Consider the following 21953-nt stretch of genomic DNA (forward strand, 5'->3'; position numbering starts at 1 on the left):
CATTTTTCTTCCCTTCTGCCTGCAGGACATGTTTGGATCTGGGTGACTTCAGGTTTGGATGCTGCTGCCGTTTCCCAGAGGTTCAGCCTTTCTTCAGGATACCCCCACTTGGAACTGAGACTGGGAAAAGGGGCAGCATTTTTCTACAGCTTTGCAAACACTGTCCTGCTGCTGCTAAAATACAAATAAGGAACACAAGGAAATACCTGACTGGTAATGCTCTCGATGTTGATTTGCCTCCTGGGGTGGAATATGATGTGTAACTCTGCATTTCAAAAGAGTCCTTCCAGTATAAACATCACTAAGTGGTGGGTTGTTTTATTTTTGTCCTCCTGATTTTAGGTATAACTGCTTTTTCTTCACTAGACTGGGGTGAGGCATTACAGTAAGCCAGAGTTGTGGGGTCTGAGCACTTGAGAAGCTGTGAGGAGATCTGAATGTAGAAATTCATCAAGTGTGTCTGTGTGTCCTGTGAAGAATACAGCCTGTGCTGGTCATGGAGTGGTGTGTCATATTTCAGCTTGAAAGCTTCTTGTCTGTAGCTCTGAAACGACTCAGTCTGAATCTGACATCAGCAATGCTGTCACTGATCAGTTTGAATTCCTTTCTGCCCGTGAATGTCTCTCTCTGTGAGTGTGAGTCAGTGTAGCTGGCCCAGGGACCCTGGTAGTTCCCAGAGTGCCTTTATCCAAACCACATTCGTAGCAGTTGCTCTAATTCAGATGGGGTTTTATTTCTTGAAAACAGGTATGTTAAAACCCTTTGATTATTTTTTTGTGACCAGATCAGTGACTCCTCTGCACTTCTTTCTCTGGCCCAGCTTATTGAGATATATGGAATTTCTTGTCAAATCCTTTAAAATAAAACCCCAGGAGTCTTTGCTTTGTTATTTTAAATCTTATGCTGTGATCTGTAGCTGGATAACCATTGAGATGTGAACGAAACTTTGATCTTTAAGAATATGAAGTCATTGGTTTAAGTTTACAAGATGTTTGCGTTTGGATCCTATCCTACAGAGGGTTGTTGGGAAGCTTGGGAAGACAGGAGGGGAGTAGCTGATCAGCCTCAGTGTAATCCTGCAGTATTCCTCAGCCTCAAGACACAAGGAAGCCCTTCAGGAGCTGTTCACCATCTCTGAGACATTTTGTTAATTTTGTGTTGCAAAGAGCCCTCCTCCTTCTCCTTCTCCTTCTCCTTCTCCTTCTCCTTCTCCTTCTCCTTCTCCTTCTCCTTCTCCTTCTCCTTCTCCTTCTCCTTCTCCTTCTCCTTCTCCTTCTCCTTCTCCTTCTCCTTCTCCTTCTCCTTCTCCTTCTCCTTCTCCTTCTCCTTCTCCTTCTCCTTCTCCTTCTCCTTCTCCTTCTCCTTCTCCTTCTCCTTCTCCTTCTCCTTCTCCTCCTCCTCCTCTGATGATGATCCCATACCTGATGAGTTCTTGTGTGCTCTTTGCAAAGCCCTACTGACTGATGCAGCTTTTATTCCCTGCTGTGGGCACAGTTATTGTGAGGAATGTAAGTGTTCCTTGCGTGTTTCTTAGTTCAAAACAATCACATCTGATCTTCTGAGAGCAGAAACAGGAGATAACAAGGTTGCTTTGTTTCCAGTTCTCTTTCATCCTGAAGTCTACCCTGAAGGATGCTTCTTATAGAATGAGGAAAACAGGCAGAAAGCTCTTTTCCCTTTCTATGTGTCTGGTGAAATCCCCTTTGCACACCAAAGGAGGAGTATGAGCAGAGTGTGTAATTGTGCAGGTGATGACAGTCTTAGATATCAAACTGTTTTGTCCACAGCCCTGTCTCTCATATAAGATTACTCTGGTGACTTACTGCTGACTAGAAAAAACCAAAACCAAACCCACCACTATTTTAATATATAAATAGTTAAATATTTAATCCTTCAGAACTCAGGACGTTTTCCTGGTTGCTGTTTTATTCCCTAACCTTGACGTTGGTGACTTCAACTCTACTGGGCAGTGAGGAAAAGACTAGATGAAACATCAAGGCACAGCCTAATCCCACCTTCAAATGTTACAGCAGAGAAATACCAAAACTGTGTGGTTATTTGCTACATACTGGAAACTTTTTTTCCACTATTGAACATTTATAGCTTCGTGCCCTCCACTCAAGATCCTATTCAGCCTTTAACCATATACGTGTTTTTTACAATTGATTAGAACTTTGAAATTTCCCTCCTGCTTTCTTTAAAAACCATTCTGATGATTCTAATTCTACACAGGTATTAGAACAGCAGTACTGGAGTCTGAGGAACATACCTGCCCAACGTGTCAGCAGAGGTTTCTCCTGAGGCTCCAGTTGCCAACAAGTGCTCACCCCAGGTGACGTGATGACTTTTACATAAACTGCTTGTGAGAAAAATCTATCTGTGAAAAGCTGAAAGGGAAGGGTTTACATCTCCTTACACAAGGCTACACTGAATAAGGCCAAAGCAAATGATTGGGAAAGTCATTGCTGTTGTCATTTTATGACAATTTTGAATTTTTTCAGTTTAGTCATCTGAAATGGCCAAGCTGCTTTCTCTCAGCTGGAGACAACGGTGTCTTAGTTTTATCTATTTATCTATTTCTCGCTCTATGGACTCCAGCTGGGCAGTGATGTAGAGGGTGTCACTGCATCTCCCCGAGGCTGTCCTGCCATGGCTGATACGACACCCTCTGGATCCTTGCAGCCTGATGTCCCCTGAGGGTCACTTAGTGCCAAGAGCTGAAAAGATGCAATCAGTGGGTTCCCCCCGGGGGTTTTAATTCCCCCCTCTCACCTTGGGGTGACTGACAGCTGCATTTCCTTGTGCTCAGTGTGAAAACCTCTGCCAGGTCCTTGTGCTGTTGGTGTCTGAGCTCCCAGCTGTGAACTCTTTTAACCCAGAGCCAAGGTGAATGTTTCAGCAGAAATTCCACCAAAGCAGATCAGGCTCTTCTTGCCCCCCCTTTCCTTAACCACTTGGGGATCAGTTGGCAGCAATCACTCAGTTGCTGAAGCTTTGCTGCTCTTCCTGGAGAGCCTGCCAGAGCCTGTCATCTGCTCCAGGTTCTACAGAAGATGTCTGGAGAGTGCCTGCAGCTACAGACTGAGCAGCCAGGTAAAACTCCTCTGATTTTAGAGGGAAAGGAGACAAACTGCTTTATGTGAGACCAGCAAAGTGGTTTTGCTCTCAGAAACTGAATTATCTGGTAATAAATAAAGGATCTTGACTGCTTTGGGCTACTCAGAGCAGTTGTTTGCAAACTGGGTGATGCTGGAAGCAGATGAAGCTGCTGAGGCATTGCCACATCTTCAAGAGAAATATTGTGGGTTTGTTTTTTTTGTTGTTTTTTTTTTTCCCCACCTCCTCAGATCATCTCTAAACTGCCCAGGTGCCACAAAAATGTGTTTGAGTATCTGATGGCATTTCTACAGGAACTGCTGAGAAAATCAGGGAAAAACCACTTGGATGCGCATATCCTTGGTAAGGCCACAACTCCAACTGCCCTGCTCAGAGGGGATTTGCAGCATTTCTCACAAAACCCCTTTCTCCAAAGTCCCCTGGGCAGGCTGAGCGAGCCCTCAAGTGTCACCTTGCCTGGGGTTGGGGGATTTTACCTGTGACCCCTGCAGCTGCTGGCTCTGTCTCATTCTCTCTGGCTTTTTCTCTGAAATGCAGGCAGCATTTTTGGGGAGCTGTTGCTTTGCCCTCCTCCTGGACGTCCTGCACCTGACACAGCTGAGGAGAAGAAAGCTCAGCAGTTCATCTGTCAGTTTCTCCTGAGAGAAAACGATCTGCTCTGGATTTCAGATGCAGCTGATCTGATTTTTAGCTATCAAATCGCTGTAAAAAAAATATTTTTTTTATACACTGGCTTTTTTGAAACGTTATCACAGGATTTTATACTTTCCTGGCAGTTTGAAAGCTGTCACTGTTTAAGCTGTAAAGTGTATAAAATTTCTAAGTAAGCTGCACACAGACAAGCAGAAATAGAAAAGCTGATACTTAGGAGTGAGGACAGACCATTCCCCATATCCTGCCCCCATGGCCTCTCCTCCTTTCCCACCTTTTCCACCGAGCAGAGACCCCCGAGCCGGCCTGGAGAAGGAGAGGAGGGAAGGCATCCCCCCACCACACAGCCCCAGCTGCTAGAGACAGGTGAGTGAGGGGCCTCCGGCTGCTTTGCTGTGATCCTGATCCCTGCCAGTCCCCTCTTTGGGTGCCCCTGCCCAGGGCTGGCTCTGCCCTCGGGAGCTGGCACGCGGCTGGGTGCCGGGTAGGGCCCTTCAGTTTCTCCTGCCAACACCTTCAGCTCACCCTCCTCCTCCCTTGTTTTTTTAGATTCCCAGTCTGCTTCCAGCAGACATCAGGATCCTCTACCAGCTGAGGAGGAGGATGGCCAGGAGAGCTTTGTGGATGCCCTGGAGGACATCGAAGAGGTACCCAGAGACTGCCACCTGCCTTGTGCCCGCTCCAGCTGAAGGAGAAGGTCCCAAACCCAACGTTTGCTTTGTGTGATGGGGACTAAAAAAGTGAGACTGCTCCAGTTGCATTTGGGTTATTTGGGGGGGACGTGTTTTTGAAAGGGGCTTTAGCACACAGAGCAAGCAGGTGTGATCCTTTGTCATCCTGGAAGCTGTGCAGAAGCAAGGGGGTTACGCTGGGGATCTTGCTGCTTAATGATTAAACCACGGGAGAGGGATTGGTGCTTGGCCAGGTGGCCCTGGCTGATGATGTTCCCTGGCATTGGTTCCTAGTTCTATTTTGCGGAGGTGAAGTAAATGCAGCTGCAGGTGGGGAGGTTCACAATCTGCAATGGAGAAGTGGCCTGCCAGTTTGAATTTATCAACAAACCAGATGAGAAAGCCTACTCCAAGAAGTGGCTGGCTGCTAATCCCAGCAAGGGCTTTCTGCACCCAGGTGAGCTCCTTGTTGTTCCTCTCATTAATCAGCTCATGTTGTCACCTTAATTCTGGCTTAATTTTGACCCTGTTATGCCTCAGAATGCAGGCTTATTGATTTCATACCTTTTGTCCCCAAGTATGGATTTTATCATCTCCCTGCAGGTGCTGAGAAGACAGTGATGTTGGAGGTGTTTGTTAATAAATCAACAGCTACACACTTAAACTCTGGAGAGGAAAAACTTGAAGATATCTTGGTCCTGCATCTTCAGAGGGGGAAGGATTATTTTATTTCTGTAACGGGGAACTACTTGCCAAGTTGCTTTGGGGCTCCTCTCCACACCCTGTGCCACATGAGGGAACCTATCCAGGACATGTCAGCAGAATCTATTCAGAAACTCTATTCAGAGTTAAGGGCAAGAATTCCCTTCCAAACCCACAAGAATGATCCAAACTAGATGTTAAATCCTGTTGCTTGCCAAAGAACCTTTTGCACTGCCCTGCTCTCTCCTCTGAGGATGCTGGTACAGCTTGTGCATGTGTTGTTTCTTCTCTCTGGAGTGTTGGTGCCCAAGTGCCTGTTGTGCTAGTCTGGTGTAAAGGCTGCTGAGTGAAGCTGCAGTTTCTGACCAAGGAGGAATTCTCAGGTAAAAGCTCTGTGAAGCATTTTTGCCAGAACTTGGATAGCTACCTTTTCTTTTTCCCCCCTCACTCTCAGCCCCTGGTGCCACTGGAGATCAGTGATGATGCCATCGAAGCTGAAAAGCCCATGGACATTCCAAAGGAGCTGTGGATGATGGTGGATCATCTCTACAGGAATGCTTCCCAGCAGGTTGGCAGTCTTCGTGCTGGAGACACAGGATGGGACTTTTTTTGTCTTAGCTTTAGATTTGAGGATGCTCCTGGTCATGAGAATTTCTGTGGATGTTTGGGCAGTGGTAGAGGGGAGCCCCAGGGTGTTCTGTTCCCTGACGGTGCCTCTTGCTGGGAGTTTCCAGACAGCTGACAGTGACACTGCTCAGTAATTTATCCAACTAACTTTTTGTTTCCTGGAGAATGAGTTAAGTGTGTGCTTTGCAGGAGTACCTGTTCCAGCAGCCAGGCCTCAAGTCTGAATTTGAGCAAATCCGGGACTGTTTGGACAAAGGAATCCACGACAGCCTCTGTATCCTTGCAGCCTGATGTCTTTACAGCCTCTGCAAGGTGACTGATGAGGGCCATAAGGAGGCCGGGGAAGAACGCTTTCAGGCTCCCCTGACAGTGGGGCCACTGGCTGAGCCTGCACACGAACTGGGGTGCCTGCAGAGAAGACACAGGGGCAGCTCTCAGTGCACTGCTTCAGGGTGACCCCACAAGCCCCTCTGGGCCAGCACCCAACTCTGGCACCCAACTCTGGATCTTGCCCTAGGTTTCCAGCTGCAGTGCAGGGCAGGGGGTGCAGGCAGTGGGGAAGCAGAGTGCTGCCCAGAATGCTGCAGGGCTCCTGTTTGTGCCTGGGGGGCCCCAGCAGCTGCGGGGTGGTAGGGCTGGGGGCAGCGGAGGCCTCATCCTGCCAAGGAGAGGCTGTGCTGGGCTGCAGAGCCCAGAAGGCCTCCCAGCAGAGCCCAGGGGAGTAAAGAGGGCAGCAGCCCTGCCCAAGTGCTGCCCGCGGGGCTGGGCTGGAGGGCAGCTGTCCTTGCCCCTTGCCGCATGCCCCTCTGCAGGCTCAGCTCCCACAGCAGCCTTACGTCATCAAAGAGGGTGGGGAGCTTCTCTGCCAGCAGCACAGCGATGGGGCTGGCCTCCACATTCAACATGGGACCAGCCATGATCTCTCTTAGGAGCAGCGGGCCCTGCTGCCTGACTTCTGCAAAGTTGTCCTGCATCTTCCAGATGCTTCTGAAGCTGTCCCTCTGCCCCAGGAAGCCACCAGCTGGGAGCCTCCAGTCCCCGGAGCAGGGACAGAGGGCTCTGCTGTCAGTCCCTCTGCCCTCCAGCCCTTCCTGCTGGGGCAGTGCTCAGCACCCCTGGGTGTCCACAGGCAGGGCTTCCCCCCGGACGGGCTGTGTCAGCCCCCAGGCCCTGAGCTGGCATGGGGAACCAGGAGCTGGACAGTGCCGGGGTCCTGCAGCTTCGCTCATCTCTCACGGCTGTCATTCTTTCAGCTGCTGGGCTGCCAGGACATTGCAAAGACTTCGAGTGACCTGGGCTGCCTGCGGTCATGTCTGAAGTGTGGCAGTCACAGTGTCCGTCTGCTGGCACTCAGGGCCTTGGTGGAGCTGTGGGCACATCCACAGATGGGGAGTGAGGCGGAGTCAGGCGGAGCTGCGTTGGCAGCCTGGGGCTGGGGCATGGGGGTAACGTGGTGCTTTGGTCCTGGCTGTTAACTCTTCTGCTAAATGCTACCTGCCAGGAAGTGGTTATTTTTCCCAACGCTGCTTCCTCTCTTTCTCTTTATAGTCCTAGTGACCAACTGTCAGCAAGTGCAGCTCAGGAGAAGGCAGAAGCAGATGATGCAGGTGATGCAGACGACATCATTGTCCTCAGCACTCCCCAGTGGGAAGAAGCTTCTGGCCCTACGTTGGATGCAGCTGCTGTGGACAGAGGAGGCAGGATTTTGAAGTCTGGAGGAGCTCAGGAGGAAAAGGACCCAGGCCTTTTCTTGAGGTGGTTTGTATTGTCAGCACTGACTGTGTTTCCTGTTGACTTCAGCACAGGCATCAGGTGGAGCAGCACAAGAAGTTTTGTGAATGTGCTGATTCGTTACTCGTTGGCGATGCTTCTTGTCAAGCTGTGAGGGCAGCTGTGACTCCATGTCCACTAGCAGGGTTGTTGTATTACCTTGTCCTCCAGACAAAACATTCAATTGCCTTGTGATCAAACACCTAGCTCCTTCTATGAGGTTTTAAAATCCCGTCTATGGTTTGGAGGCCACAGAGCCCTAAAGGAATCTTAGGAAACCAGTATATTTAGATAATGCAATGTTGTCTTCTGCTTTACCTGTGAGAGCCTACAGTGGGAGGTTTTATTCTTTCTGGGTTCTTCAGTTCTGTTTTATCAGAACTGTGTGGTAAGTGGTCAGCAGATAGTGTCCAGGGGACATTTCTTGGCATTATTACTGCAGTCTCTGTCTGGCACCATGAAGCACATGTCCTGCATCACGAGAGTCCCTTTGCTGTGCTGCAGGAACAGGCTGAGTGTGAGGTTAAGCTTTTGATCTGGATTCTGCTGTTTGCTTTTCTTTCCCTTTTCTGAATAGTGTGTAACTGGATAGAGCAGCAGATGGCATAGTCTCTAGCATCATGTTACACGTAAGACTCCATGAACTAGTAAAATCTCTGCCTGTGCCTGTGGTGTGTACTCATGTGTGCAATGAGTACCTTGGAGGTTCCTCTACTTCCTCTCTTGCTAGGCCGTTACCATTCTGTTAACTGGTTCCTAATCAAACGTATTCATGCTCGTATTTTTCTTCTCCACTTTAGAGGTGTTTCTTAAACTGCTAGGTGTAAGAGTCCAAAGAAGATAGCACTACTGGAAATGCATTCATTCCTGCTGTCCTGTGTTGACTTGGCTGCCCCAAGTCTCACTCTGTTGTCACCTGTAGAGTTGTCCGTGTTAAATGTTAAGGAGATTTTTCTATTTTTTCTTCTGTTTTCTTCTATAGTAAACATGAAAGTTAAATCCTGAAAAGACGACACTTTGTCCTTTCAGAACCAAAAAGCCATATCCTTAATATTAAGCTATGGATCCCCTGCTAAGCCTTTGTCCCTGGCCAAGTCCTTCCTCCGTCCTGCCCATCCCTTCCCTGGCTCCTTTTTCAGGCATTGCCAGGTGACTCCTCTCCAGGGCATTCTTCTGGACTGGAAACTTGCCAATTGCAATTAAAAAAATAACTCCTTTTGTTCACAGGGATTTTTTTATTCCTTGTGCTTTCAGGTGATAGCCATGGTTCTAGAATCAAAAGTTACAAAAGATGAGCCTCAAACATAAAAGTGAGGAGTAGCAGAGTGTAGTACAAACACTGATTGTCCCCTTTCTTCCCTGGTGTGTAGATCCCCTTCCAGAAGAGGAGAAAGATGATTTTCTCTGGACTTGTCTCTCCCCAGGATTCTGAGGTACTTTCTGAGAAGGACCTCGTAAAAGAAAGCTCAGCAAAGTTTCCATTTTGTCTTCCACAAGAAAGGTTATTCAAGCTGTCAGTGGGTGGCAAAGCAGATGCTTCTTTCTGCTCCTTTCAGATGTTTGTTTCATCTCTTTGAGGGAAAATTACCTCAACAATGCAGAAAAGAGGAGAAGATTGTCATTCCTGTAGAGCTCAAAAGTGACATTGCTGGCTCTGAGAAAAATGACATATTAAATGAAAGGCCTGAGGTGCCCAACAAAACTTCCAGAGACTACACTGGTGAGAGAAACGATCTAGATCCAAATACTTCCTCTATGAATACTAATCCCTAGAAAATGAACTAAGAAAGTGACTGACTTCTGAGGTTGCAAATATTAAGCTGGCCTGTGAATCCCTGCTGGCCAATGGCAGAGTAGCAAAGCAGCTGAGTGTCTCCCTTCTTCCCTGCTGTGTAGGTTCCCTTCCAGCTGTGGCAGCAGAGGAAAAGAAAGCTGTCAGTTTTCTGGGGACTTCTTCCTTGGATTCTGAGGTACTTTGTGTGAAAGAAAGGGAGGTTTCCGTGGTGGGGCTGGCGAGGATAGGAGGAAGATCCAGGAGCTCCTGGGATCCCGCTGTAACTGAAAGGAAGCTGGGCTGAAGTGGGGAAGTGCTTCTCAGGGGCTGTGCAGAAGCAGGGGTGAGATTCAGGACCTCAGGCATTTCTTTCTGCTGCTTCAGATTTCCTTGGAAAGCAGTCAGTGGGTGATAATGCAGATGCTTGTTTCTTCTGTTGTGTGTAAAAGCTCCTGAGCAATTCCTTGTCTTTTATCTTTCAGGGTAACAAAGGTGGTGTTGCCATAAGGTTTAAATTCCATAACACTACTACTCTGTGCATTGTGAATTCTCACCTGGCAGCTGACATAGAGGAATACAAGAGGAGGAACCAGGACTTCCAGGACATCTGCTCTCGGATGCAGTTCCGCCAGTCAGATCCCAACTTGGCCTCTCTCACCATTGCCAAACATGAGTATGCTCCCCCTCTGGCTGTGCCCATCGCTCCGTGGGGCAGGGAGAACTTGAGGAACACAGGAGAGTGCCAGGTTCTCCTGGCTGGGATGTGGGAAGGGGTCAGAAATGCTTTACTGGAACCCTGGGGCTGAGGGTGGTCACTGTCCAGGTCTGACAAGTCACTTGCCACCCTGTGCTCTCCCAGCTTTGTTTTATTTTCAAGTGAGGATGTGGCAGCAATGTGCACTGATTTCCCCAGGGGGGTTTCATCTCTGGGATATCAGAAGCACCAGTTATCAAGAGGCAGTGACAAGGATGCAGAACGGGAATTAAAAGCAGCAAAAAATAGAAAATAAAGCTTCACTTTCAGGTTTTCACTGCTGCTTGTTGTCTCTGATGGCCAAGCAGACACAGCACCCAGCTGACAGTGTTGGGAGGAGCTGCTGGGTCCTGCCTGTGGCCAGACCGTGCACACTTGTGCTCTGTGTTCTCCTGCAGTGTGATTTTATGGCTGGGTGACCTCAACTATCGTCTGGAGGATCTGGATGTGGCAAAAGTGAAGCAGCTGGTGGAAGAGAAAGCTTTTCCAGAGCTCTGGCAGTATGACCAGGTACTGCTGTCCCCTGCCTGCAAGTGGGGCTGCTCAGAAACTGCACACCCACTGCTCAGCCTTCTCCGTGCTGAGCTTGTCCCTTTTAGATGGGAATTGTGCTTGAGTTTATTTAAAATTAAATGTTTTGTCCTTTTTTATTTTGTTTTGTTTTGTTTTTCTTTCCTAACTAAAGAGGCAAATGAATGCAAATGCAGTCTTTGAAGGCTTTACAGAGGGAGAGCTTTCTTTCCAGCCAACATACAAATATGATGCTGGCTGTGATGACTGGGACACAAGGTGATGTGCAGTCTGATGTTCTCACTGAAGGAAGTAAAAAAAAAAAAACAAAAAGCTAAAGAATGGCAGGTCTAATGAGTATAAACAGGAACAGTTCTTAGGTTATTGCTCTTCCTCTCCTTTAGGTCCAGTTTACATCTATTCATCTTGCTTTTCTTCCACTGATGTTTACCAGAACTTTTGCCCAGGAAAAATCCATTGGCTTTCCCCAGGGCTGTACAAAAACAAGGAATTATTTTTGTTAGTTTCTTTTTTGTTGTTGTTGGTGGTTTGGGTTTTTTTCCCTTGGCAAAATTTTGAGCATCTTTTACTTGCTGATACCTTCTCTACCTCCTCAGACCAGCTATATAGAGCCTCTGTACCTCAGATCAGAGCAGCTGGGGTCTGAAATGGAGCATTTGTGCTGTCTGTAGCCGAGTGCATCCTTGTGTAAGTCTGGGTATTGCACTGATTGGATCCAAAGAACAAAAGAAATCATTTTCAGCTTTGAAGAAGCAGAAAGCAAAGCATGATACAGAGCTACTTAAGAGCAGACAATTTTGCAACTGCTCAAAGCAGCTCTGGCAAACACAACTTTGGAGGAGACCTGGCTGCAGGCCATGGCAGGAAAACAGAGTCTCTGGGAGAGCAGTGTCTTGCTTTGCTTTGTTCCTCCACCTGAGCTGGGCCTCCTCTGCCCTTCCCCATACGCCCCCTCCAGGACCCCCAAAATGCCCTCTGAACCCCTCAGACTGCACCCATAAACTTGTGCACCTGCAGGTTCTTTAGATGAGCCAAAGCTCTTCTTCTCCCCCAGTGGGGGCTCCTTGGCTGTCCCAGGCCCTGCTTTCCCCTGCTGTGGCCTCTGCAATGAGGCAATGAGCACTTCCCAGAGGAGACTGAGGCAAGGAAGTCCTGGAAAACCTCAGCATTCTCAATATCCTCTGGAGCTAGGTCTGACATTTCCTTCAGGAGAGGGCCTACATTTTCCTGGCTTCTCCTTTCATTCCCACCTATGTGCCTCTCAAAGCTTTTCTTATTGCTCTTTCCAACCCCGGCAAGATTCAATCCTACCTGGGATGGATGTGGCTCTCCTGCCCTGCTCCCCAGCTGCTCCGACCACCTCTCTACTCCTCCCAGGGTACCTGCCCTTGCTTCCCCCCCGCCTCTGCATGCTTCCTCCTTCACTTGGAGGCCTTTTAGGAGCTGCTGGCTCATCCCCGCCGCCCTCCTGGAATTTTTCCCCGGCTGCGGGATGGGGAGAGTGGGGAAAGAGCACCTGCCAGCATGGGCCGGGAACCAAGATGTCCGCCGGGCAGCCCCCTGCTTGCCCCGGGACTACAGCTCCCAGCATGCCCCGGGACTACAGCTCCCAGCATGCCCCGGGACTACAGCTCCCAGCACGCCCCGGGGCGCTCCTCCTCTCCTGCTGCCTGAGCCCGCCCGACCCCGGGGCTGCCCCGGCCCCGGCCCAGCTGGGAGGGGGAGCAGGAGGAAGGGGATCTGGGCAGGGAGGGAAGGCAGGACAAAGAGTGGTGAGGAGCGGGAAAGAGGTGGAGGGGAAGGGGGCAAAGAGGGAGGAGGAGGGAGGCAGGGAGGGAGAGAGAGGAGAAGGGCGGGAAGGAGGAGAGAGGGGGGATGGAGAGAGAGCGGGCCAGGGGCCTGAGAGAGACAGAAAAGGCCCCAGGAGAGGGGAGTGACAGAGGGGTGGGAGAGGGAGCAGGAGAGAGGGGAAAGGGCGAGGGGAGGGAGAGGCAGGAAAGGGGAGAGGCTGCAGGAGAGAGAGGGACAATAAGGCCAGGAGAGGAGAGGGAGAGAAAGATGTGGAGAAAGAGAGAGAGAGAAACAGCAGTGGCTCTGAGACCCGTCAGGGAGGAATTGGGAAGTGTTGAGAGGGAGACAGCCAGTGAAAGCCCAAAGTTGTGATGGGCAAAGGACAGGGAGGGAGGGATGAAGAGCTGGGGGCAGGGAGCTGGGCAGAGCCCCAGAAGAGCAAGCAGTGATGAGCAGCTGGGCCAGGCCCTACCAACCTGGGCTTTCTTTTCAAGGAAGCAAGCTTGTTTTCATTTTTAAGGTTTGATTAGGGACCCTTGGTTTGTGTTCCTGGTTTCTTCAGGTTGATGTTGTTGTTGTTGTGCTGGATTGTGTTGTGTTTTCTGTCTTGAAACCATCATTTCTGGTCTGACACCTCTGGAGCAGGTAGGGCAGTGTGACTGATGGTGTGGTCTTGCATATTTCTAGGGAGTCAGTGGAAATGGTGGTTGGAGCCTTCTGCATCCCTTACCCTTTGATTTCTTGAGTGTAAATCTTGCAGTGGATTTGCTTAGGTGCAAAAAGGAAATGGGAGAGCAGATCTTCCTCTCTCACACACACACAGCTTCCCCTATCTGAAGATGAACAGAGAAAATCTCTGGGGCTGTGTTCTTTTATTAAACGTGTGTCAGTCACGCATGGTTTACTCTGTGCATCAGAGAACTGGTTTATACTCTGCTTTCCCTACTTAGGGTTGGGTACAGGTGCTTTATTTGGAGTTCTGATCACCTTTTTTTGGTTCTTCTAGAAGCCAATCAGAGCCAGTGAGTGGAACATCTGGAAGGCAAAGGGAGCCAGGGAGTGGAACATCAAAAGCTGTATGTAAAATCACAATCTCACACTTTCTACTGCAGCCTGCATTTACATCCAAACAGTGTACCCTTGTATTAATTTCCCAAACATTAACTTAATCCATTTTCCAATAAAACACAGTCTTTGTTGTAAATAGAATGTATTTGAGTCAGCATAGCAAAACTGTGTACTGCCATCATTTGCACAGTTGGGTTTTTTTCCCTAATTTTATAAAAGGTTACCAAAACCCCCTGAGAATCTGTTATTGTTAAACTTGGTACTGTTTCTTACTTTTGACTCAAACCAACATATCCCAAGCATTTTGAGGACATCTGTGTGCAGCGAAACAATTCCTTTTTGTGCCTGTAAATACCTGGGCATTTCTTCCTGAGACTGTATAATTGAGGTGAAATTGTTTGGGCCCCTCTGAGTACACAAATGTCTTGAATAGATTGCCATCAGTTAAAGTCTTGTTGCTGCCCAAGTTGGTATTCTGCAGTTCTGCATTTGATCTTTGGACTTTATCTGATGAAGCAGTTCAGTTGAATAGTTTGTCTGCACAGGAAAATACCAACAGCCCAGTGTACCCATTCAGCACAAGATTGGAGCCCAGTGCCTTTGTGGGTAAAAGCTCTGTCATTTTTCTTCCCTTCTGCCTGCAGGACATGTTTGGATCTGGGTGACTTCAGGTTTGGATGCTGCTGCCGTTTCCCAGAGGTTCAGCCTTTCTTCAGGATACCCCCACTTGGAACTGAGACTGGGAAAAGGGGCAGCATTTTTCTACAGCTTTGCAAACACTGTCCTGCTGCTGCTAAAATACAAATAAGGAACACAAGGAAATACCTGACTGGTAATGCTCTCGATGTTGATTTGCCTCCTGGGGTGGAATATGATGTGTAACTCTGCATTTCAAAAGAGTCCTTCCAGTATAAACATCACTAAGTGGTGGGTTGTTTTATTTTTGTCCTCCTGATTTTAGGTATAACTGCTTTTTCTTCACTAGACTGGGGTGAGGCATTACAGTAAGCCAGAGTTGTGGGGTCTGAGCACTTGAGAAGCTGTGAGGAGATCTGAATGGAGAAATTCATCAAGTGTGTCTGTGTGTCCTGTGAAGAATACAGCCTGTGCTGGTCATGGAGTGGTGTGTCATATTTCAGCTTGAAAGCTTCTTGTCTGTAGCTCTGAAACGACTCAGTCTGAATCTGACATCAGCAATGCTGTCACTGATCAGTTTGAATTCCTTTCTGCCCGTGAATGTCTCTCTCTGTGAGTGTGAGTCAGTGTAGCTGGCCCAGGGACCCTGGTAGTTCCCAGAGTGCCTTTATCCAAACCACATTCGTAGCAGTTGCTCTAATTCAGATGGGGTTTTATTTCTTGAAAACAGGTATGTTAAAACCCTTTGATTATTTTTTTGTGACCAGATCAGTGACTCCTCTGCACTTCTTTCTCTGGCCCAGCTTATTGAGATATATGGAATTTCTTGTCAAATCCTTTAAAATAAAACCCCAGGAGTCTTTGCTTTGTTATTTTAAATCTTATGCTGTGATCTGTAGCTGGATAACCATTGAGATGTGAACGAAACTTTGATCTTTAAGAATATGAAGTCATTGGTTTAAGTTTACAAGATGTTTGCGTTTGGATCCTATCCTACAGAGGGTTGTTGGGAAGCTTGGGAAGACAGGAGGGGAGTAGCTGATCAGCCTCAGTGTAATCCTGCAGTATTCCTCAGCCTCAAGACACAAGGAAGCCCTTCAGGAGCTGTTCACCATCTCTGAGACATTTTGTTAATTTTGTGTTGCAAAGAGCCCTCCTCCTTCTCCTTCTCCTTCTCCTTCTCCTTCTCCTTCTCCTTCTCCTTCTCCTTCTCCTTCTCCTTCTCCTTCTCCTTCTCCTTCTCCTTCTCCTTCTCCTTCTCCTTCTCCTTCTCCTTCTCCTTCTCATTCTCATTCTTCTCCTTCTCCTTCTCCTTCTCCTTCTCCTTCTTCTCCTTCTCCTTCTTCTCCTCCTTCTTCTCCTCCTTCTTCTCCTCCTTCTCCTTCCCCTTCCCCTTCTCCTTCTCCTTCTCCTTCTCCTTCTCCTTCTCCTTCTCCTTCTCCTTCTCCTTCGCCTTCTCCTTCTCCTTCTCCTTCTCCTCCTCCTTCTCCTCCTTCTCCTTCTCCTTCTCCTTCTCCTTCCCCTTCTCCTTCTCCTTCTCCTCCTCCTCCTCTGATGATGATCCCATACCTGATGAGTTCTTGTGTGCTCTTTGCAAAGCCCTACTGACTGATGCAGCTTTTATTCCCTGCTGTGGGCACAGTTATTGTGAGGAATGTAAGTGTTCCTTGCGTGTTTCTTAGTTCAAAACAATCACATCTGATCTTCTGAGAGCAGAAACAGGAGATAACAAGGTTGCTTTGTTTCCAGTTCTCTTTCATCCTGAAGTCTACCCTGAAGGATGCTTCTTATAGAATGAGGAAAACAGGCAGAAAGCTCTTTTCCCTTTCTATGTGTCTGGTGAAATCCCCTTTGCACACCAAAGGAGGAGTATGAGCAGAGTGTGTAATTGTGCAGGTGATGACAGTCTTAGATATCAAACTGTTTTGTCCACAGCCCTGTCTCTCATATAAGATTACTCTGGTGACTTACTGCTGACTAGAAAAAACCAAAACCAAACCCACCACTATTTTAATATATAAATAGTTAAATATTTAATCCTTCAGAACTCAGGACGTTTTCCTGGTTGCTGTTTTATTCCCTAACCTTGACGTTGGTGACTTCAACTCTACTGGGCAGTGAGGAAAAGACTAGATGAAACATCAAGGCACAGCCTAATCCCACCTTCAAATGTTACAGCAGAGAAATACCAAAACTGTGTGGTTATTTGCTACATACTGGAAACTTTTTTTCCACTATTGAACATTTATAGCTTCGTGCCCTCCACTCAAGATCCTATTCAGCCTTTAACCATATACGTGTTTTTTACAATTGATTAGAACTTTGAAATTTCCCTCCTGCTTTCTTTAAAAACCATTCTGATGATTCTAATTCTACACAGGTATTAGAACAGCAGTACTGGAGTCTGAGGAACATACCTGCCCAACGTGTCAGCAGAGGTTTCTCCTGAGGCTCCAGTTGCCAACAAGTGCTCACCCCAGGTGACGTGATGACTTTTACATAAACTGCTTGTGAGAAAAATCTATCTGTGAAAAGCTGAAAGGGAAGGGTTTACATCTCCTTACACAAGGCTACACTGAATAAGGCCAAAGCAAATGATTGGGAAAGTCATTGCTGTTGTCATTTTATGACAATTTTGAATTTTTTCAGTTTAGTCATCTGAAATGGCCAAGCTGCTTTCTCTCAGCTGGAGACAACGGTGTCTTAGTTTTATCTATTTATCTATTTCTCGCTCTATGGACTCCAGCTGGGCAGTGATGTAGAGGGTGTCACTGCATCTCCCCGAGGCTGTCCTGCCATGGCTGATACGACACCCTCTGGATCCTTGCAGCCTGATGTCCCCTGAGGGTCACTTAGTGCCAAGAGCTGAAAAGATGCAATCAGTGGGTTCCCCCCGGGGGTTTTAATTCCCCCCTCTCACCTTGGGGTGACTGACAGCTGCATTTCCTTGTGCTCAGTGTGAAAACCTCTGCCAGGTCCTTGTGCTGTTGGTGTCTGAGCTCCCAGCTGTGAACTCTTTTAACCCAGAGCCAAGGTGAATGTTTCAGCAGAAATTCCACCAAAGCAGATCAGGCTCTTCTTGCCCCCCCTTTCCTTAACCACTTGGGGATCAGTTGGCAGCAATCACTCAGTTGCTGAAGCTTTGCTGCTCTTCCTGGAGAGCCTGCCAGAGCCTGTCATCTGCTCCAGGTTCTACAGAAGATGTCTGGAGAGTGCCTGCAGCTACAGACTGAGCAGCCAGGTAAAACTCCTCTGATTTTAGAGGGAAAGGAGACAAACTGCTTTATGTGAGACCAGCAAAGTGGTTTTGCTCTCAGAAACTGAATTATCTGGTAATAAATAAAGGATCTTGACTGCTTTGGGCTACTCAGAGCAGTTGTTTGCAAACTGGGTGATGCTGGAAGCAGATGAAGCTGCTGAGGCATTGCCACATCTTCAAGAGAAATATTGTGGGTTTGTTTTTTTTTTTCCCCACCTCCTCAGATCATCTCTAAACTGCCCAGGTGCCACAAAAATGTGTTTGAGTATCTGATGGCATTTCTACAGGAACTGCTGAGAAAATCAGGGAAAAACCACTTGGATGCGCATATCCTTGGTAAGGCCACAACTCCAACTGCCCTGCTCAGAGGGGATTTGCAGCATTTCTCACAAAACCCCTTTCTCCAAAGTCCCCTGGGCAGGCTGAGCGAGCCCTCAAGTGTCACCTTGCCTGGGGTTGGGGGATTTTACCTGTGACCCCTGCAGCTGCTGGCTCTGTCTCATTCTCTCTGGCTTTTTCTCTGAAATGCAGGCAGCATTTTTGGGGAGCTGTTGCTTCGCCCTCCTCCTGGACGTCCTGCACCTGACACAGCTGAGAAGAAGAAAGCTCAGCAGTTCATCTGTCAGTTTCTCCTGAGAGAAAACGATCTGCTCTGGATTTCAGATGCAGCTGATCTGATTTTTAGCTATCAAATCGCTGTAAAAAAAATATTTTTTTTATACACTGGCTTTTTTGAAACGTTATCACAGGATTTTATACTTTCCTGGCAGTTTGAAAGCTGTCACTGTTTAAGCTGTAAAGTGTATAAAATTTCTAAGTAAGCTGCACACAGACAAGCAGAAATAGAAAAGCTGATACTTAGGAGTGAGGACAGACCATTCCCCATATCCTGCCCCCATGGCCTCTCCTCCTTTCCCACCTTTCCCACCGAGCAGAGACCCCCGAGCCGGCCTGGAGAAGGAGAGGAGGGAAGGCATCCCCCCACCACACGGCCCCAGCTGCTAGAGACAGGTGAGTGAGGGGCCTCCGGCTGCTTTGCTGTGATCCTGATCCCTGCCAGTCCCCTCTTTGGGTGCCCCTGCCCAGGGCTGGCTCTGCCCTCGGGAGCTGGCACGCGGCTGGGTGCCGGGTAGGGCCCTTCAGTTTCTCCTGCCAACACCTTCAGCTCACCCTCCTCCTCCCTTGTTTTTTTAGATTCCCAGTCTGCTTCCAGCAGACATCAGGATCCTCTACCAGCTGAGGAGGAGGATGGCCAGGAGAGCTTTGTGGATGCCCTGGAGGACATCGAAGAGGTACCCAGAGACTGCCACCTGCCTTGTGCCCGCTCCAGCTGAAGGAGAAGGTCCCAAACCCAACGTTTGCTTTGTGTGATGGGGACTAAAAAAGTGAGACTGCTCCAGTTGCATTTGGGTTATTTGGGGGGGACGTGTTTTTGAAAGGGGCTTTAGCACACAGAGCAAGCAGGTGTGATCCTTTGTCATCCTGGAAGCTGTGCAGAAGCAAGGGGGTTACGCTGGGGATCTTGCTGCTTAATGATTAAACCACGGGAGAGGGATTGGTGCTTGGCCAGGTGGCCCTGGCTGATGATGTTCCCTGGCATTGGTTCCTAGTTCTATTTTGCGGAGGTGAAGTAAATGCAGCTGCAGGTGGGGAGGTTCACAATCTGCAATGGAGAAGTGGCCTGCCAGTTTGAATTTATCAACAAACCAGATGAGAAAGCCTACTCCAAGAAGTGGCTGGCTGCTAATCCCAGCAAGGGCTTTCTGCACCCAGGTGAGCTCCTTGTTGTTCCTCTCATTAATCAGCTCATGTTGTCACCTTAATTCTGGCTTAATTTTGACCCTGTTATGCCTCAGAATGCAGGCTTATTGATTTCATACCTTTTGCCCCCAAGTATGGATTTTATCATCTCCCTGCAGGTGCTGAGAAGACAGTGATGTTGGAGGTGTTTGTTAATAAATCAACAGCTACACACTTAAACTCTGGAGAGGAAAAACTTGAAGATATCTTGGTCCTGCATCTTCAGAGGGGGAAGGATTATTTTATTTCTGTAACGGGGAACTACTTGCCAAGTTGCTTTGGGGCTCCTCTCCACACCCTGTGCCACATGAGGGAACCTATCCAGGACATGTCAGCAGAATCTATTCAGAAACTCTATTCAGAGTTAAGGGCAAGAATTCCCTTCCAAACCCACAAGAATGATCCAAACTAGATGTTAAATCCTGTTGCTTGCTAAAGAACCTTTTGCACTGCCCTGCTCTCTCCTCTGAGGATGCTGGTACAGCTTGTGCATGTGTTGTTTCTTCTCTCTGGAGTGTTGGTGCCCAAGTGCCTGTTGTGCTAGTCTGGTGTAAAGGCTGCTGAGTGAAGCTGCAGTTTCTGACCAAGGAGGAATTCTCAGGTAAAAGCTCTGTGAAGCATTTTTGCCAGAACTTGGATAGCTACCTTTTCTTTTTCCCCCCTCACTCTCAGCCCCTGGTGCCACTGGAGATCAGTGATGATGCCATCGAAGCTGAAAAGCCCATGGACATTCCAAAGGAGCTGTGGATGATGGTGGATCATCTCTACAGGAATGCTTCCCAGCAGGTTGGCAGTCTTCGTGCTGGAGACACAGGATGGGACTTTTTTTGTCTTAGCTTTAGATTTGAGGATGCTCCTGGTCATGAGAATTTCTGTGGATGTTTGGGCAGTGGTAGAGGGGAGCCCCAGGGTGTTCTGTTCCCTGACGGTGCCTCTTGCTGGGAGTTTCCAGACAGCTGACAGTGACACTGCTCAGTAATTTATCCAACTAACTTTTTGTTTCCTGGAGAATGAGTTAAGTGTGTGCTTTGCAGGAGTACCTGTTCCAGCAGCCAGGCCTCAAGTCTGAATTTGAGCAAATCCGGGACTGTTTGGACAAAGGAATCCACGACAGCCTCTGTATCCTTGCAGCCTGATGTCTTTACAGCCTCTGCAAGGTGACTGATGAGGGCCATAAGGAGGCCGGGGAAGAACGCTTTCAGGCTCCCCTGACAGTGGGGCCACTGGCTGAGCCTGCACACGAACTGGGGTGCCTGCAGAGAAGACACAGGGGCAGCTCTCAGTGCACTGCTTCAGGGTGACCCCACAAGCCCCTCTGGGCCAGCACCCAACTCTGGCACCCAACTCTGGATCTTGCCCTAGGTTTCCAGCTGCAGTGCAGGGCAGGGGGTGCAGGCAGTGGGGAAGCAGAGTGCTGCCCAGAATGCTGCAGGGCTCCTGTTTGTGCCTGGGGGGCCCCAGCAGCTGCGGGGTGGTAGGGCTGGGGGCAGCGGAGGCCTCATCCTGCCAAGGAGAGGCTGTGCTGGGCTGCAGAGCCCAGAAGGCCTCCCAGCAGAGCCCAGGGGAGTAAAGAGGGCAGCAGCCCTGCCCAAGTGCTGCCCGCGGGGCTGGGCTGGAGGGCAGCTGTCCTTGCCCCTTGCCGCATGCCCCTCTGCAGGCTCAGCTCCCACAGCAGCCTTACGTCATCAAAGAGGGTGGGGAGCTTCTCTGCCAGCAGCACAGCGATGGGGCTGGCCTCCACATTCAACATGGGACCAGCCATGATCTCTCTTAGGAGCAGCGGGCCCTGCTGCCTGACTTCTGCAAAGTTGTCCTGCATCTTCCAGATGCTTCTGAAGCTGTCCCTCTGCCCCAGGAAGCCACCAGCTGGGAGCCTCCAGTCCCCGGAGCAGGGACAGAGGGCTCTGCTGTCAGTCCCTCTGCCCTCCAGCCCTTCCTGCTGGGGCAGTGCTCAGCACCCCTGGGTGTCCACAGGCAGGGCTTCCCCCCGGACGGGCTGTGTCAGCCCCCAGGCCCTGAGCTGGCATGGGGAACCAGGAGCTGGACAGTGCCGGGCTCCTGCAGCTTCGCTCATCTCTCACGGCTGTCATTCTTTCAGCTGCTGGGCTGCCAGGACATTGCAAAGACTTCGAGTGACCTGGGCTGCCTGCGGTCATGTCTGAAGTGTGGCAGTCACAGTGTCCGTCTGCTGGCACTCAGGGCCTTGGTGGAGCTGTGGGCACATCCACAGATGGGGAGTGAGGCGGAGTCAGGCGGAGCTGCGTTGGCAGCCTGGGGCTGGGGCATGGGGGTAACGTGGTGCTTTGGTCCTGGCTGTTAACTCTTCTGCTAAATGCTACCTGCCAGGAAGTGGTTATTTTTCCCAACGCTGCTTCCTCTCTTTCTCTTTATAGTCCTAGTGACCAACTGTCAGCAAGTGCAGCTCAGGAGAAGGCAGAAGCAGATGATGCAGGTGATGCAGACGACATCATTGTCCTCAGCACTCCCCAGTGGGAAGAAGCTTCTGGCCCTACGTTGGATGCAGCTGCTGTGGACAGAGGAGGCAGGATTTTGAAGTCTGGAGGAGCTCAGGAGGAAAAGGACCCAGGCCTTTTCTTGAGGTGGTTTGTATTGTCAGCACTGACTGTGTTTCCTGTTGACTTCAGCACAGGCATCAGGTGGAGCAGCACAAGAAGTTTTGTGAATGTGCTGATTCGTTACTCGTTGGCGATGCTTCTTGTCAAGCTGTGAGGGCAGCTGTGACTCCATGTCCACTAGCAGGGTTGTTGTATTACCTTGTCCTCCAGACAAAACATTCAATTG

General features: G+C 49.1%; 1 pseudogene; it reads left to right on the forward strand.

Moving 5' to 3' along the window:
* The first annotated feature begins 4020 nt into the window (after window positions 1-4020).
* On the forward strand, window positions 4021-20287 carry LOC139800055 (uncharacterized; annotated as a pseudogene).
* Window positions 20288-21953: the final 1666 nt, after the last annotated feature.

This window comes from Heliangelus exortis, chromosome 9, assembly GCF_036169615.1.
Source record: "Heliangelus exortis chromosome 9, bHelExo1.hap1, whole genome shotgun sequence".
Classification (NCBI taxonomy): Eukaryota; Metazoa; Chordata; class Aves; order Apodiformes; family Trochilidae; genus Heliangelus; species Heliangelus exortis.